This window comes from Leucopleurus acutus (assembly GCF_964270905.1).
Source record: "Leucopleurus acutus genome assembly, chromosome: 8".
Taxonomy (NCBI): Eukaryota; Metazoa; Chordata; class Mammalia; order Artiodactyla; family Delphinidae; genus Leucopleurus; species Leucopleurus acutus.
The window spans coordinates 70,404,836-70,423,220 of NC_139151.1; the positions used below are offsets into that span (position 1 = coordinate 70,404,836).

Here is an 18,385-nt window from a genome sequence, read left to right on the forward strand (position 1 = left end):
CATAGCCAAATCGATCCTTGAACAATAAAGGTATAACAAAAATGTAATTATTACGAAAAAATTGATTACATGTTGCACAATAAATTAACTTGAAAAAGCAAAAACTGCTAGAAGTAGATTCATCTTAGAGGTTCCATTTTAAATAGCAGTCAGTATCAACACAAAGCTTATAACAGGAACCACATACGATTACCTCTATCTTTGCTTGCAACAATTCTGACACACCCTCATTTTTAGGGTAAAAAATGTCTAAAAAAACTCTAGGGAAACAGCAAAATAAACTGATAAAATGGACAAAATTTCAAGCAGCATAGTCATAAGTGAAATGCACTTTACCTTCTAAAATAAAAGAATGCTTTAAGCAATTTAGCTATTACTGAGCAATCACTGAGTCTGCACAGTTGAAAAAGAAAGAAAAGATGGCAGCATAAAAAGAAAATTAACACATCAGAAATGAACCTACAGCAATTTTTTTCTTTCTGATCTAGTATGTGTATCTCTCTTTGGAACTGTCCCACTGAATACCATGTAGAATTAGCAAACATGCCAGACAGCAGCACATACAGCAGATCCCAGAGGACTTTTTCATTTAGAAAAAGTGCTTCTTCCCAGAAATATAAATCATTTTCCTGTTTCTTCACTAACTAGAGCTTCAATTTTAAAAGAGAGAAAGGCAGAAGAATAAACAGGCACAAAGTACTGGGACACTGAAAACTCTCAATTACTTTCAATATTGGTTATTATTATCAGTAGTATTAATAGTACAGTGCTAGTACAGATTTGAGATGGACTAAATGAAACACAGTCACACAGTTAATCTGTGGCATAGTCAGAACCAGAATTTAGATTTTGTGCTTCCCAATTACAATTAATATTCAATTCCCCTTTTGCATAATTTCCTGTAAAACTTGCTATCTCCAGATCTATTATAATTGGCTCTTTAGCTGATAGAGCTGTGACGATTTCATTTCTTTTCTTGGACTCCAATTGTCAGTGGCCTAAAGGCAATGGACACCATTAATATCAGAGATATTTATATTTTGTAATAAAATGAGGGTAAGTCTAAATCATGCCTGTAAATTGTTTTGTTAAGGGCATTTTATCTTTGGAAAACAAAAATGTTCTTTAGGTGTGATTTTACTCTTAGTAGTGTCATTGCTTTCACGTCTTCTTTCCGTCACTTAAATGTACAAATAAATATTAACTATTTCCATCATTGTTTACTTTCAATAAACAGGTAAAGAAAAATAAAACAAATATCTTTCCTTTATTAATATGTTTGGGAGCATATTTTAATCCATTTTTAAATTGGATACAGCCAAGTCTTAGAAATGCAAACTCCTATGATCACAAGAGACACCGAGTTTTTCCTGGTGCTTAAAGGAAAGGGCATAATACATAAGTTTCTAGTTCTCATTCATTTTCTGCTCTTTTGAATTAATTAATGTGTGCAAATCCTAGGCAACTGCTATATCATTTGTGACTGAACTGAGTCCAAAGGAAAAAAACACGTAAAACATTATTTAATTAAAATTTTCATTTTTTTCTCTCCCACTTCCTACTAGCTAATAGTCATTCAAACTAAAAGGACAGTTTCATGTTTGTTGCTATCAAATTAATTGCCTCAGGCCACTTTAGTACCTTCAGAGATCTGTGGCTGCTGGAGCCATATTGTTCTCTGGGGTCAATCCCTTGAATATGGCTCTCAAGCTCCTGGACTTATTTCAAAGCTGTCTTTGGCAAATTCAAAAACTCACAGGAATACTCTGCTTATATTGGTATACATATGGCTCTTGAGGAATGCTAGCGGAGTTTTTTTTTTCCCTCCTACATGTGGTTTTGCATTTAGCTTGGGGAATGGGAGAATATTGAGAGTTGGAGGAGAAATCCATACTACCTTAATAATTGTATTGCAATGCAGGAAAAGCAGAACAAAGAAAAGCTTACTTTTCTAAGTTGAGGACACCACACTGGGAAATCTTTTTTTTTTTTTTTTGCTACCTGAATTGTAGTCCTAAAACATAAAATCTGATCATGTCAATATCCTGCTTAAAAACCTTTGTTACTTCCTCACAACCTACAGATTGTATCAGATTCCAAACCATCTTTCTAATCTCATCTGCACACACACACACACACACACACACACACACACACACACACACACAGCAACTTAGACCTTCTCTATTCTCTGTTGATTGTTCTTAGTCATCTTTACCTGATTTTTGTTTCTAGAGCTTGCAAGCTTCTTCCCAATTTATGGCCTTCCAAAAACTCTGTTCCCTCTTATGTCTCCTCTTCACCAAATTATCTCTTACTCATCTCATCTTTTATACCTCAGCTTTAAGATCACTAATGCAGAGTCACCATCCTTGATCCCAAGCCCAGGTTAGGTCTCCCTTTCCCTTCACAGTATTTATTATCTTATAATTAAATATTTATTTAATGTCTTCCTCTTTTTTGGACTGTAAACTCTTCAAGAAAAGGGACAACATACATTTTAGTTCACTGCTGTATTTCTAGCTCATACATACTTGACATTCATTGGATATAGAAGACACTGTTATTATTCAAAATTCATTATGTGAGTCTCCAAAATTACATAGGAAGTGAAAGGCATCAAAATGTAAAAATATTCACTAAAGAACTTAACATTTTTAAAAATTAGTCTTCACTCAAACATTCTCACAGATTAATTTAACTGTATCTCACCCATTTAGATAAATTTCTTTGTATCTTTGATAATCACTGCCCAGTGACCTCCAACTTGTCTGCATATTGTAGTGACATGGAGCCTTCAAAAAATATTGATGCCTGGGTCCCATTCCCAAAGACTGATTTAATCGATTGAAGTGCAGGCTAAGAATAGGAATACTTCTAAAAATTGCCAGATAATTTTTTTCAGTCAAGATTGAGACTCAAGTTAAGCTGACTGATGGATATGGCATTGTAGAATATTGTAAATAATATTAAAAATGTAAAATGAATTCAAAGTGAAATTGCAAATCCTGTAAAAGAAGCAGGAACTTGTGAGATACATAGTGCTGAAGACCAGCTCAGATTATTCACAAATCAAGAATTTGCAGTTAGCCAAGACAGAAACTGAAGAAACAAAAACTGGCAAGAATGATAGTTGACATGGTAGATTATTCAAAAGAGAATGATTTGAATATAAAAAAATTAGGCAAAGTCCTTAGAAAATGTTCTCTGCAAAAATGGTACCACAATGTCAAAAGTGATTGTGCTATCATAATATTTGACCTGAAAAGTTATTCTTAAAAAACCGAAAGAGGACAGATCATCCAAAATGAAAATAAATAAGGAAACACAAGCTTTAAATGATACATTAAACAAGATGGACATAATTGATATTTATAGGACATTCCATCCAAAAACAACAGAATACACTTTCTTCTCAAGTGCTCATGGAACATTCTCCAGGATAGATCATATCTTGGATCACAAAAGAAGCTTTGGTAAATTTAAGAAAACTGAAATCGTATCAAGTATCATTTCTGACCACAACACTATGACTCTAGATATCAATTACAGGAAAAAATCTGTAAAAAATACAAACACATGGAGGTTAAACAATACACTACTTAATAATCAAGAGATCACTGAAGAAAGGAAAGAGGAAATGAAAAATACCTAGAAACAAATGACAATGAAAACACGATGACCCAAAACAATGGGATGCAGCAAAAGCACTTCTAGGAGGGAAGTTTATAGCAATACAATCCTACCTTAAGGAACAAGAAACATTTGAAATAAACAACCTAATCTTACACCTAAAGCAATAGAGAAAGAAGAACAAAAAACACACAAAGTTGGCAGAAGGAAAGAAATAATAAAGATCAGATCAGAAATAAATGAAAAAGAAATGAAGGAAACAATAGCAAAGATCAAAAAACTAAAAGCTGGTTCTTTAAGAAGATAAACAAAATTGATAAACCATTAGCCAGACTCATCAAGAAAAAAAGGAAGAACACTGAAATCAATAGAATTAGAAATGAAAAAGGAGAAGTAACAACGGACACTGCAGAAATACAAAAGATCACGAGAGATTGCTACAAGCAACTATATGCTAATAAAATGGACAACCTGGAAGAAATGGACAAGTTCTTAGAAAAGCACAACCTTCCAAGACTGAACCAGGAAAAAAGAGAAAATATAAACAGACCAATCACAAGCACTGAAATTGAGGCTGTGATTAAAAATCATCCACCAAACAAAAGCCCAGGACCAGATGGCTTCACAGGCAAATGCCATCAAACATTTAGAGAAGAGCTAACACCTACCCTTCTCAAACTCTTCCAAAATATAGCAGAGGGAGGAACACTCCCAAACTCATTCTACGAGGCCACCATCACCCTGATACCAAAACCAAAAAAAGATGTCACAAAGAAACAAAACTACAGTCCAATATCACTGATGAACACAGATGCAAAAATCCTCAACAAAATACTAGCAAACAGAATTCAACAGCACACTGAAAGGATCATACACCATGATCAACTGGGGTTTATCCCAGGAATGCAAGGATTCTTCAATATATGCAAATCAATGTGATAAACCATATTAACAAATTGAAGGATAAAAACCATATGATCATCTCAATAGATGCAGAAAAAGCTTTTGACAAAATTCAACACCAATTTATGACAAAAACCCTCCAGAAACTAGGCACAGAGGGAACTTACCTCAACATAATAAAGGCCATATATGAAAAACCAACAGCCAACATCATTCTCAAAAACTGAAATCATTTCCACTAAGATCAGGAACAAGATAAGATTGCCCACTCTCACCACTATTATTCAACAGAGTTTTGGAGGTTTTAGCCACAGCAATCAGAGAAGAAAAAGAAATAAAAGGAATCCAAATCGGAAAAGAAGAAGTAAAGCTGTCACTGTTTGCAGATGACATGATACTATATAATGAGAATCCTAAAGACTCTACCAGAAAACTACTAGAGCTAATCAATAAATTTGGTAAAGTTGCAGGATACAAAATTAATGATCAGAAATCTATTGCAGTCCTATACACTAATGATGAAAAATCTGAAAGAGAAATTAAGGAAACACTCCCATTTACCATTGCAACAAAAAGAATAAAATACCTAGGAATAAAACTACCAAAGGAGACAAAAGACCTGTATGCAGAAAACTGTAAGACACTGATGAAAGAAATTAAACATGATACAAACAGATGGAGAGATATAAAATATTTTATATAAAGAGTGTTGATTCTTCCAATCCATGTTCTTGGATTGGAAGAATCAACATTGTGAAAATGAATATACTACCCAAAGCAACCTACAGATTCAATGCAATCCCTATCAAACTACCAATGGCATTTTTCACAGAACTAGAACAAAAAAATTCACAATTTTTATGGAAACACAAAAGACCCTGAATAGCCAAAGCAATCTTGAGAAAGAAAAATGGAGCTGGAGGAATCAGGCTCCTGAACTTCAGACTATACTACAAAGCTACAATAATCAAGACAGTATGGTACTGGCACAGAAACAGAAATAAAGATCAATGGAACAGGATAGAAAGCACAGAGATGAACCCATGCACATACAGTCACCTTATTTTTGATAAAGGAGGCAAGAATATACAATGGAGAAAAGACAGCCTCTTCAATAAGTGGTGCTGGGAAAACTGGACAGCTATATGTAAAAAATGAAATTAGAACACTCCCTAACACCATACACAAAAATAAACTCAAATGGATTAAAGACCTAAATGTAAGGCCAGACACTATAAAACTCTTACAGGAAAACACAGGCAGAACACTCTATGACATAAATCACAGCAAGATCCTCTTTGACCCACCTCCTAAAGAAATGGAACTAAAAACAAAAATAAACAAATGGGACCTAATGAAACTTCAAAGCTTTTGCACAGCAAAGGAAACCATAAACAAGACGAAAAGACAACCCTTGGAATGGGAGAAAATATTTGCAAATGAAGCAACTGACAAAGGATTAATCTCCAAAATATACAAGCAGCTCATGCAGCTCAATATGAAAAAACAAAACAACCCAATCCCAAAATGGGTAGAAGACCTAAACAGACATTTCTCCAAAGAAGATATACAGATTACCAACAAACACATGAACGAATGCTCAACATCACTAATCATTATAGAAATGCAAATCAAAACTACAATGAGGTATCACCTCACACCATTCAGAATATCCATCATCAAAAAAATCTACAAACATTAAATGCTTTTCTCTCACTTTTTCCCAGCTTACCCTTCCCCCTCCCCGTGTCCTCAAGTCCATTCTCTAGTAGGTCTGCGTCTTTATTCCCATCTTGCCCCTAGCTTCTTCATGACCATTTTTTTTTTTAGATGCCATATATACGTGTTAGCATACAGTATTTGTTTTTCTCTTTCTGACTTAATTCACTCTGTATGACAGACTCTAGATCCATCCACCTCACTACAAATAACTCAATTTCATGATTGAGTTATTTCTTAAATATTTGATAGAATTCACCAGTGAAACCGTTTGGACCCATAGTTTTCTTTATTAAAAGTTTTATTTAATTTAAAAATTCCATGTCTTTTATAAATGAAGTGCTATTTAGGTTTTCTGTTTCATCTTGTATCAATTTTAGTAAACTGTATTTTTCAAGGAATTTATCCATTTCTTCTAAGTAGTACAAGTATACCTCATTATATTGCACTTTGCTTTATCACATTTTGCAGATATTGTGTTTTCTACAAATTGATGTTTTGAGGCAACCCTGCATTGTCAGATGATGATTAGCATTTTTTTTAGCAATAAAGTATTTTTAATGCTATTGCACACTTAATAGACTACACTATAGGGTAAACATAACTTTTATATGCACTGGGAAACCAAAAAATTTGTGTGACTATTGCAATATTCACTTTATTGCAGTGGTCTGGAACTGAATGTACAATATCTCCAAAATATGCCTGTATGATTTTTTGGCATAAGATCTTCATAACATTCCCTATCATCTGTTTAATCTCTATTAATTCTTCACTGAGAATTCCTCTTTCATTCCCGATATTGGTAAGTTATGTTCTCTTTTTTCTTGGTCTTTACCAAAAACTTTTACCTATACATTTTTCTTGCTTTCAGTAGTTTATTTTAATGTGCCTAGGTGTATTTTTCTTTGCAATTATCCTACTTGAAGTTCACTGAACTCCTTAAATCTGTAAATTTATATCTTTCACTAAATTTGGGAAATTTGGAACCACTATTTCTTCAAGTACTATTTTCTGCCGTAATATCACTCTCCTTTTTTTCTGGGACTTATATATGTTAGAACTTTTAATAATGTTTTACATATCCCTAATGTTATATTCATTTCTTTTCTAATTTTTTTTCTCTCTGTGTTCTTTAAATCAGATCATTTATATTGATCTATTTTCAATTTCACTGGCTTTTTCCTCTGTTATCTTTATTCTACTGACTTGCCCATCAAGTTATTTTCTTATTTCAGATACCATATCTTTCAGTTTTAAGTTCCCATTTGGTTCTTTTGGTAATTTCTCTCTCTCTGCTGAAATACCCTATTTTTTCACATTTGCCTGATTCTTCATTTGTTGAGTAATTTGGGGTTATATCTCAGACATCATGACCATTATGTCATGGAGACTCTGGATTCTTTTATAGTGCTCTAAAGAGTATCATTTTTTTGTTTGTTTGTTTTAGCAAAATGCTTATTTGCTTAGGCTCAAACTGCATATTCTGTCTCACCTGCAGTGGGCAGCAGCTCAAATATCTGTTTAGTTCTTTTAGCCTTATGTGGGCTGCTTAAAGCCTGTTCTGAGCATGCATAGTTTGGGGATCAGTCAGAGACTGGAGCAAAGTTTACACATAGAATTTGGGACTCACTTTCTGTGACTCTTTCTTTTAGAGGATTACCTCCTCACTTCCCAGGAGTTGTGGTTGCCCCAAAGTCTGCTCTCCTGGTTCTCCAGACCAGAAAGACTGCTGATTCTTCTACTGGAGTTCTATAAACTGAGGCCTGCCCTCATACTGGAAACCTTGAAAATGACAAACTTACCTAGTATCCCTTCCTCCAAATGTCATCTCCTCTCAAGATTTAGCCTGCTTTGGATTGGTCTCCAGTATCTTCAGATAGTTGTTTTTCTGTGTTTTGTCCAGAATTTATAGTCATTATCCCCACTCAATTTTTAAATGGATAAAAGTAGTCTTTTCTCACTACCAATTATCCTCTGACTTCTTGGGTTGCCTTAATGAAGGAGTAAATGATATCATGCTTTTTCACTCTTCTATGCCTTTACACATTCTAATCTTTTGCTTTCAGTGTCCCTAATTCTCATAATCCCATCAGGTAGAAACTTCCTATGCCCATTTTATGTATTTTAAAAGAACACAGTCACATTTTGCCATCCCCTAAGTTTTAAATACCTAAAATTTCAACTAAGAATACTTAAATTATAACTAACCTAGATATCTATCATTATAACAATGATATATACATAGTATAAAATACTACATAGAAGAAAATAAAGTGAAGCTATTTAAAATGACAAAGGTCTAAGTCAGAATCTTAATAAAAAAAGGATATGTAACGTATAAAGCAATATCTGTAAAAGTGTTACCCTCACACAAAACAAAACTGCCTATTTCTAAATAATTGTGTATATATGTATATTATTATATAGAAAGAGGTCTGGAAGGATATAAACCAGATTGAAAATAGTGAATATGTTCAGGGAGAGAAATAGAATTCAGGGTGGGGAGAGACATTAAGGAAAATTCCCTTTTTTTTTTTTTTTCAATAATTATTCATTCAAGTAATATCTAATGATTGCCTGCTATATGCCACACACTACTATACAGCAAGAATGTATTTGTGTATTAATTCTGTAATTTTTAAATATTTTTGATTGTTGAAATGAATGTATTACCTGAATAAGAAGAAACTGAAATAACAGAAAATCTCTAAGGTGCTTAAAAATGTGATCATTTATGTTATTAGTGTACCACAGCTCAAGAGACTTTAAAGGTAATTAAGTGAATTTAGTGGGGTTTGTTTTTTGTTTTTTGTGTGTGTGTGTGTGGTACGCGGGCCTCTCACTGTTGTGGCCTCTCCCGTCGCGGAGCACAGGCTCCGGACGTGCAGGCTCAGCGGCCATGGCTCACGGGCCTAGCCGCTCCACGGCATGTGGGATCTTCCCAGACCAGGGCACGAACCCGTGTCCCCTGCATCAGCAGGCGGACTCTCAACCACTGCGCCACCAGGGAAGCCCTAGTGTTATTTTTAAATCAGTTCTCCCTAAATCATATTAAATTCTTCTTCTCCGGATCTGGACCCAGTGGAGAAACTAACTGATTTCTCTTTTCCCCCTTATAATACAATTCCATTTTCTTACACCAGTTCTTCTGAGATTTGGGAATAACTGGTGAAGACTAAAGGTCTTACCTGGGATAATTCCAGGCATCAAATGGCTACCTACAGATAAAAATCCACCATTTTTTTAACTGACATACTAGAGTAAGTATGGCTGAGCAACCCAGAAAGTAAACCTGGCCTTCATGACATTGATCCTTGTCTTCACATAAGACAATATCTTTGTTATGTTGACTCACATACTTGTCTTAACAGTTAACACATAGAGGATATCTTCTTATAAACTTCAAGACTGAAACAACTTGTTATAACCCAACACTTTAATCCTCCTCCCTAATTCCTCCTAGTACCAAGGCCTTCACTACATCCACAAAGAAGTTCATTCCATTTTTGGACAACTATAGCTGTTACAAAATGTTTATTCTGCTGTTCCTGTGATTCTGGCTCCCTGTGACTTTCACCTGCTAACTTGGGTTTGGCCCTCCACAGCTCACACTCTTTCCCTATAGCAGCAATTTAGCCATCTCAGGATAGATATCAGATTCTCGTAAGACTTCTATTCTTCAGAGTCAATATGCCTGTTCCTTTTAACCTAAGGGAATCTAGTGCTTACTGGCCCAGAAAGAGTGAAAAATTGAATTTCTCTGTAACCAGGATATTTGTCCAATTGAAAAATACAAGATTTGGTTTTTACCTTAAATGCAGCAAACAGCCTTCTTGGCTAATCACTACAAATACCTCCTGGCATTTCTTCGTTCTCAAAGAAATACCCCTCCATTTGCCTGCACACAAGTATATATGCAACATACACACTGCCTTCCATTTGTTCTTTTAAAAACAGTATTTTAAATGAGTACCAAAAGGTGTCCATCCTCAGTCCATGTGACTTGGGTTTCCATCCAAGGGGCTTGTACCCTCTGCTTGATTTATCACGTTTTTATTTAAGCTACAGTTTATTTACTCCAAATTTTATGATATTTCATTCTTATAAATTCACAGCTATTTCTCCTTATTCTTGGAGCTCTAAGATATCAGGCAAGGACTGGGCCCATTAAACTTCACCCGATAAGCCTTAACTTAGAATAGGCTTTGCAGTGTATCTATTAACTATATGCATTTAACCATCTCAGTTCTGTTTGCTGGAGATGGTTAACTACGTTGCAACTTTAGGAAATTAGAAAAAATAAAACGTTTAAGTCTCGAAAACCTACAAAGGACATCCACCTAATCATCCTGGTCTTTAAAAGAACCTAATTATACCCTCCAATCTTTTTTGGAGGGGCAGAAGTAGAGTGAATATTAGTCTTGTCTACAAAACTATACCTAGGAATTTTTTTTTTTAGTCAGTCCTGGCTTCTGTCTGATTGCTGTTCCCAGTTTTCCTAGTTATAAAATGAAGATAATAAGACCCCCGCTTTAACTATCTCACAGGGTTAATATAAGAAATGTATAAGATAATATATGAAAAAGCTCATTTAAAAATATAAGGAGTAAAAAATAAAAATGTAAGGTACAATATTATTAATAATAATGGCACTTTCTGTGACCACAAAGAGACACCTACAAATCCCCTCCTTTAACCCTAAAACATTTTAATTAAATTCTCTTTTTTATCTCCTTTTTCCACACCAACAACCAAAAAGAAAAAACAACAAAACCAGTGTTTCAGCATAATCTTTTGGCCTTGGACTTTAATTACAAATGCCAGCAAAGATTTACATAGAGTACAACATAAGTATATTCTGACATTTTGAAAACCCTAGCCCTCCTCTCAGACTGATTTTATTTTCTTTTTTCCTTTCTTATAACCTTTTCTATATTCCCCTAAAAAAATGAAACTGTCTACCAATATTACAGCAACCTTCACCACTATGAATATTTTAGTTATAGTTACCCACCTCAAAACTCTTATAAGTGGCCTCATGGCTTTCTTATGCAAAAGTACCATATGTATTTCCTCAAATGTGTGTCCAAAATTTTTCCAGATTTTTGGGCTTCCCTGGTGGCACAGTGGTTAAGAATCTGCCTGCCAGTGCAGGGGACACAGGTTCGAGCCGTGGTCCAGGATGCCGTGGAGCAACTAGGCCCATGCACCACAACTACTGAAGCCCACACGCCTGGAGCCCATGCTCCACAACAAGAGAAGCCCCGCATCACCACAACCAGAGAAAGTCCATGAGCAGCAATGAAGACCCAAAACAGCCAAAAATAAATAAATAAATTCATAAAAATAAAATTTCCAGATTTTTAGAGCCCATTACAGTGTCTCCACATTAAGATTATAGACACTGGTACTGCTCTATAAGTTTACAATTTGAAAGCTCAGTTCAGGAATGCAGAGTCCCCAAAATGAGAAGAGAAGTGTATTCCAGTTGAGAAGACAGCATAACATGAAGACCTTAGAGCAGGAAAAAACTTGGAGGGTGTAGATCAGTATAGCAGCTATTCCAGAAAGAGCCATTAGGAGAAAGGCAAGAGCTGAGCCTGATAATGCAAGGGCCACATTTTACAGGGCTGGGGCTTTGCAGATTGTGTTAAGGATTTTGTTTTAATTAAGGTGTAACAGGAAGCCAAGAAAAGGTCTTTCTTAGATCTCAGAGAATGGTAAGTAGAGTTTTCCCTCTATATATAATGAATATGGAATTTAAGTATAAGTATAAAGAAAAGCATGGGAATGATAAACACCAAATTCAAGAGAATGCTTACCTTGAATTTGAAGAATCCTTCAAATTTGAAGAATGCTTCACAGGAGGCTTTGACTGTATTAGTAATGTTTCATTTCTTATAACTATATATGTATTTTAACCTATTCTTCATACATTTTTGTATGACTAAAATTTTCAAATAAAAAATTTTTTAAAGAATTAATGATTGCTAAGAATCACTGGCTCATTTCCTTCTATTTTTCTTTCCCAGGCTCATATTAAATCTTCTTAATTTTGAGAAAGACAAGCGCACAGAATTTAGGGATCTCCCCTCTTATACGCTTTGTTTCATGGGCCTTTATTTTCTAGACTTTTAGCATCAGATGTTAAAGGCTCTTTAATTAGCTTACTCTTTGTTTTAGCATACACTATAATCCTTGTAGCTTTCCAACAACCACAGAGTTAATATGAGGATTAAATGAGATAAAGCATTTAACATAGCATTTAGCACACAAGAGCTCAATAAATTTTAACTACTGTCTTTATTATTTCACTTACTATAGTTTATATTCCCAGTCCTAAATAGGAGTCAGAACATTAGAACTTAAAAAAAGCTGAGTGTATATGGCCAAATGGTGCTCTGGTATGCACACATGCACACATATAACATATACTTCCAATATTTATAGTTTTTTTAAAAACACACTCTTTTTGTGCTCATGTAAGCATTAAATAACAAAATGTTAATTTGAGGCCTTTTTATTGACACTAAAGAAATACCTTTAAAGAAAAGGTTAAAATTCTGCATTTCATGGTGCACGATTTTAATAAGTTTACTAACTTCTAAGTACAATGTTACATTGGAATGATTTATTATTGCATAAAGCTGCAATAATATTCAGTATGGTCCATACTATGTGTAAAAGGCTCATTTTTGTAAGATCAAGTAATTTATGGAAAAATTCAATCTTATAGAATTGAATATTGACATCAAATTTCTTCTACAACAGGAGGAGCAGTCTTTGATGGAAGAACATTATTAAAATCGTATCTTTTCACTTAATTTTCTTTGTACAAATAGCACAGATCCTCTCATTTCTCTTTCCTTCCAATTCACAAATACAATAAAAGCTGTCTTTAGAAAGGTCCTTAAATTAAACATCAGGATGAAATGAGTATTAGGACCCAGAAAATAAGAGAACTTATGACAATCTTTGTCACCTAGAAGTCTGAAAAATATCTCACTGAATCTTTATGCAAATATTATATTTTAAATTATATTTTCATTTTCATATCTAAGAATCCAGAACTTGCTCTTGTGAAAAAACAACAACATGTCACTCAATATTCTTCAGTTAGAGGTTTGGACTTAGATTGCTATAGAAATCGTTCCTCCGTGCCCACTTCCTGGTTCTTAATCACAAATCTAATCACATATTTTTATAAATATTCAAAATTAAATATATTTATCTACTTACGTAAATACTTTTCAGTTAACTTTTACTGATAGTCTATGTGGGGATCTCATTAACAAACACATTTGGAACTTTTTAGATTTGTTCCGGCAGCTTGTAAATTCATATTAGATTTAGCTGTTTAAATATATCAACATTCTAGGCATTTTAAAAAACTGATATAAAAGATTAATCCCAAGTTTTGTTTTACTTACCAAGCTCTGCCATTCCACCTCACTGCCTGAACAATATTATCAGCTCTTCGGATACTCATTCTTGCTAAGTAAAAGCATATTTCTTCTCTAGCTGGATTAATAATCAACTTTCTAGATAGTTCATTTGTAATTCTCTTCTGGTTAACCCTTAGCATTACAGCAGTCTGCCCAACTCATGCTAATCAATTTATGACGTGGGAAGGAAAAGGAGAAATTCAATTATGCAGATAACAAATGGAAAGCAAAAATGAGAGACAGTTTAGATTAGGCACAAAAGAACAATCAGCCTTACTTTTTTTTTACACTAAAACGTACAAATCTTTATGTTGGATATTACAAAAGCACTCAATATACAATATACATAAGGAGAAAAACATAATAGGCTTACAACACACCAGCCGAGTTCATATCAGCCCATGTTTTCTGCCTTCTGACATGCAAATAAATAGAAATCAGCCCTGAGAAAAACAGATACGTTTTTCTCTTAGTAGAAAGGTCTGACTTTCAACCTCTAAATGCCTCGTTTCTCAAGATTTGTGATTATTTGGTCCCTCATCCTACTATAGGTGCCACCTCAGGCTTTATGGAGATTTTCTCCACATGTGATCAGTAGAAACTTGCATCAGAAAAATGTGGAGCTCTTGTTAAAAATACAGACACCTGGGCCCCACTTCAGAAATCCAAAGCACCCCAGGTGACTCTTATGTATATTAAAAATTTGAGAGCCACTGCTCTAGGACTGTTTCTGATCTCGTCCTAAAGAGGCTCCAACACAATCCCCTGGGACTCAGAATGACATTAATTACTCTTGCTACTAGTTTGACCCTGACTTTTTGTTTTGATTCCAATACTAGGATTCTACTTGTTTTCCTATACCTGAGTGCACTAGTCCATCTAAGACCATGACCCTTCTGTGAATTTGATAACCTTTCACTTGCAGACTACTCAGAAACTGGAATCTGTCCTTTAACTCCACTTGACGTCTATGGCCATACTGTGGCCTAGCTTCCTAAATATCTTACCACTTGCTCCCAGACTTTTCTTGCTTTGTCTTGCTTTTATCTCCTGTTTTATACCTCTCTTCTACATACATGAACTACACTTGTTAGTGTGCATTGTCCAATCTTTTACCTAATGTACTGTCTACTACATTAACTTTCTCCCAAGGCTGTTTGCATCCCAGTGGACCACTATCAGTCTGCCTGATACCTATTACAATCAACAGAACTTGCTTAGTCTTATCTAGAGGTGTGAAATGAACAACTAGCTAAAAGGTGAAAAGACAGACATGGCAGCCTGTGGTTTCACAAATTGTTACAAAAGCCCATGTAAATAGTTAGAATGAGGGAAAAGACAATGACTATGGAAAAAGAGGAAAGTCCTTGAGAATTGGAATAGTAAAGCAGGTAAAATAAAGCGAAAAAATGTGTAATTCTAATCATTTGTTTTTATTTTCATGAAATCTATTAAGAAACGTCAACAAAACGATGATTATTTAACCTGGAGAGAAGGTAAAATGATTAAAAGAAAAATAGTACTGGACTAGTAGAACTCAAAAGACTTGGATTCTAGTGGCCTCTTTACCACTTCCTAGATTTATGATCTAGATTAAGTCTCTGAAGTTTTCTGTGCCTTGGTCCCTCCCTAGATGGGTGTAACAAACATGCCCTGTGCATCTAAGATTATTTTGATAATTAAACAAGATCATATTTATTAAAGAGCTTTAAAACTATAATGATCATACAAATTTAAGGGATTATTGTAGCTATATAAATTGCTATTAATAAAGATTATAATTAACACTTACCCACAAAGGACATAAAATGGTGATTTTTTTTGTTTTATATTATTTTTAAAGGAAAGTACAAATCAAATACAGTGAAAGAAGTAAACAGGAGTTTGTTAAACGTCTTTCCTAAGAAAATTTCAAGAATAGGACCAATATCAGTTAGGAGCAGAATAAGGTATAATCATCCAAAAATGTAAGTAATCAGGTTAACCTGAGTTTGCCCAGGTCAGACCTAAACCTTAAGAGTCTTACCAAAAGGACTTCTAGACGAGGAAAAAGATCATTTGGCATGACACTGGTGACATTTCTCGTCCAGAACCATCTCCCTAAAGCTAGAGTTCAGAGTGACTTCAAGTGGCAAGAGCTTGGAGCATTTGTTTCAAGACATTTAGTCTGTATCCAACATGGCCTATCCAAGATTCAGCCAAATGCTATGATTTAATTTAACTGAATAATGTGTACAAATGAAAATTGAGAAAACAGAAGTCCTTGGCCAGTGCACAAATAGGTTGATGAGAGTTGCCCATGTGAAAAAAGAAAGAGATTGATTCTTGACTTTAAAAAACAGACACTTCCATCTTTTAAAGTTTCAATAAATGCATTCAACAAATATTGTTGCACATCTACTATATTCTAGGCACTGTGCAAGACACTGGGGAATATAACTGACCAAAACAGTCAAAAATTCTCCACTATCTAGAGCTTATATTATAGGAAATAAAAGGAGAAAATGGCAAATAAATTTAACAGACATGCAAATTATATAGTATGTAAAAAGTTGATAAAGGCTATGGAAACAAATAGACCTGCATTAGGGAGATGAGGAATGTTTGGAAGGTAACAATTTTAAAATAGGGTGGTCAAAGTAGACCTCAACTGAGAATATGACATCTAAGCTAAGACTTGAAAGAGGTGATGGGGTTTGGTGGGGTTCTATGATCATAAAGGACTTTTATCATCAATTTTTAAAGTTTACCACTTTAATAATAAGTGGAAGATATCCTTATAAATTAACCTTCACATTATAATAGTGAAAAGTTGGAAATTGATAACTTAATGGTAAAACAAATTGTGGTACAACCATATGATGGTATATGATATAGTCATTAAAATCATATTTTTGAAGACATGGGAAAATCCAATAAAATTATTTCTTAAATACAAAAATGTATCTACAGTATGATGCAATTTTGCCTTTTTAAAAAATTTACCCAACAACTGTTTTTCAAGTGTCACGTACTGTTCTGGGCACTGAAGAGAGGGTAGTAAACAAGCTAGACATGTTCTTTCTTCTCATACACACATAGATAAAAGACTGAAATGAAATATACCAAAATGTTACTAGGAGTACATTTTTTAATTATGAAATAATAAGGTGAAATAACAGATTCTTTTATCCTCTTTTATTTTATCCTCTATAGTCCAAATTTTCTAAATATGTTCTAAACCGTTCCAAAAATAACATATGTCATATTCTTTGATCTAAATATTATGGTTCATATTTTCCTCAGGATATCTGTTTGGATAAAGCACAAATTTACACCTTATAATATCTGTCAAATATATACTGCATTTTTCAATCATACACTGATTTTATGTCTCACACAGCTAATGAAGTTGAATAACATCAAGTTCCTTTCTACAGTTGCAAAAACTAAGAAACAGAACAGTTAACTAATTTGCCACACTGGAAAGAAAAAGTGTTTCAATTCTAAATTGTAATAACGTGTATGAAAGTATTTCACACAGTGCCTGGATCGACAAAGTCTGCTGATTCTGAGTGCTATGCTAGTACTTTAGGTTACAACTCTCCCCAGTCATGTCGGGGATTGTGTGTGTGGGGGGGGGGGTATTGTCAGGAAAAAGTTTCATTTATTTAAAATGGAACTTTAATAGTTATAAAAAAAATCTGATCTGAATCTTAACCCCAACACCAGACGTTAGCTTGATTCCATCTCCCCTCAGCAACTAAAAAGACCAGTAAAGAAGTTCAACATGTCCCTATAATGTTTCTTCATTCTTCCTTTGGTTCAAGTTTTTATATTTAAATAGTATAGCAAACGGCATCTATTTGTCTACCTCAACTAGTTGAGTTACCTTGGGCAAGTCATTTCAACATTCTGGCCTCACTTTTCTTATTTTTCAAACACAAGAATTGGACTAGATGATCTCAAAAGTCCTTAAGCTCTAGAATTTCGTGATATTATTATTTCAAGTCTGTGAAGTACCAACAATAAATTAAATGAACACAGCTTCTCAGAAAAAGAAAGGCTACAGCAATAAGGATAGTTGGCTAGTAAAAGTAAGAAAACAAAGACCTGGGATTAAAAGAGAATTTGAAAATCTCCCTAACCCCCTGGACCAAGTCCAGTTTCAATTACACAAGGGTTGTTTGGGGACAATAGAGAGGGAGAAATATGAAGGTTCCTTTGATCATCAAAAGATGATCTTTCTGCTTAAAAAATTAGTATTCCTATACTGTCTCTGATTCTAAACACACACACACTCACACAGGAGCTTGCACACAAGCACACACACAACAACCACAACCAAATGTTTTAATATTAATATGGAAGAAAAATAGAAGTCACTTATTTTGCTGAAATAAAGGTATTTCAAATCCAGAGAGAGTGATTTGGTTTTGAGGGTTTTTAAGAAACAGCACCATATTCAATCCTTTTCTATCACCTCCTCTGTAATACAAAACCTCCAATAGCTCTTAAAATAGTGGCATTTTCTTATGTACAGAGAGAAAAATTTGTGTTGCTACTGCAGCAACATCTAAACAGTTTCCTGTAAACTTTCTGTGATGGAAGTCATAGGATTTATGATAAAACCCTGTAAAGTGGTATAACAAATTTCTTTCATATTTATCATTCATTTTACTCAGTGTGCATTTTGAAGGAAA

General features: G+C 34.2%; 1 protein-coding gene across 6 annotated transcripts in view; it reads right to left on the bottom strand.

Moving 5' to 3' along the window:
• Nucleotides 1–18,385, bottom strand: part of SOX6 (SRY-box transcription factor 6) — a 518,084-nt gene that overhangs the window by 426,401 nt on the left and 73,298 nt on the right. For 3 of the 6 annotated variants that reach the window (XM_082845246.1, XM_082845247.1, XM_082845242.1), the window contains exon 1: nucleotides 13,689–13,764. The exons of the other annotated variants lie outside the window; for them this stretch is intronic. The gene's annotated coding sequence lies outside the window, so the exon portion shown is untranslated. Of the gene's footprint in view, nucleotides 1–13,688; nucleotides 13,765–18,385 lie in introns of those variants that run through there. 6 annotated transcript variants of the gene reach the window in all.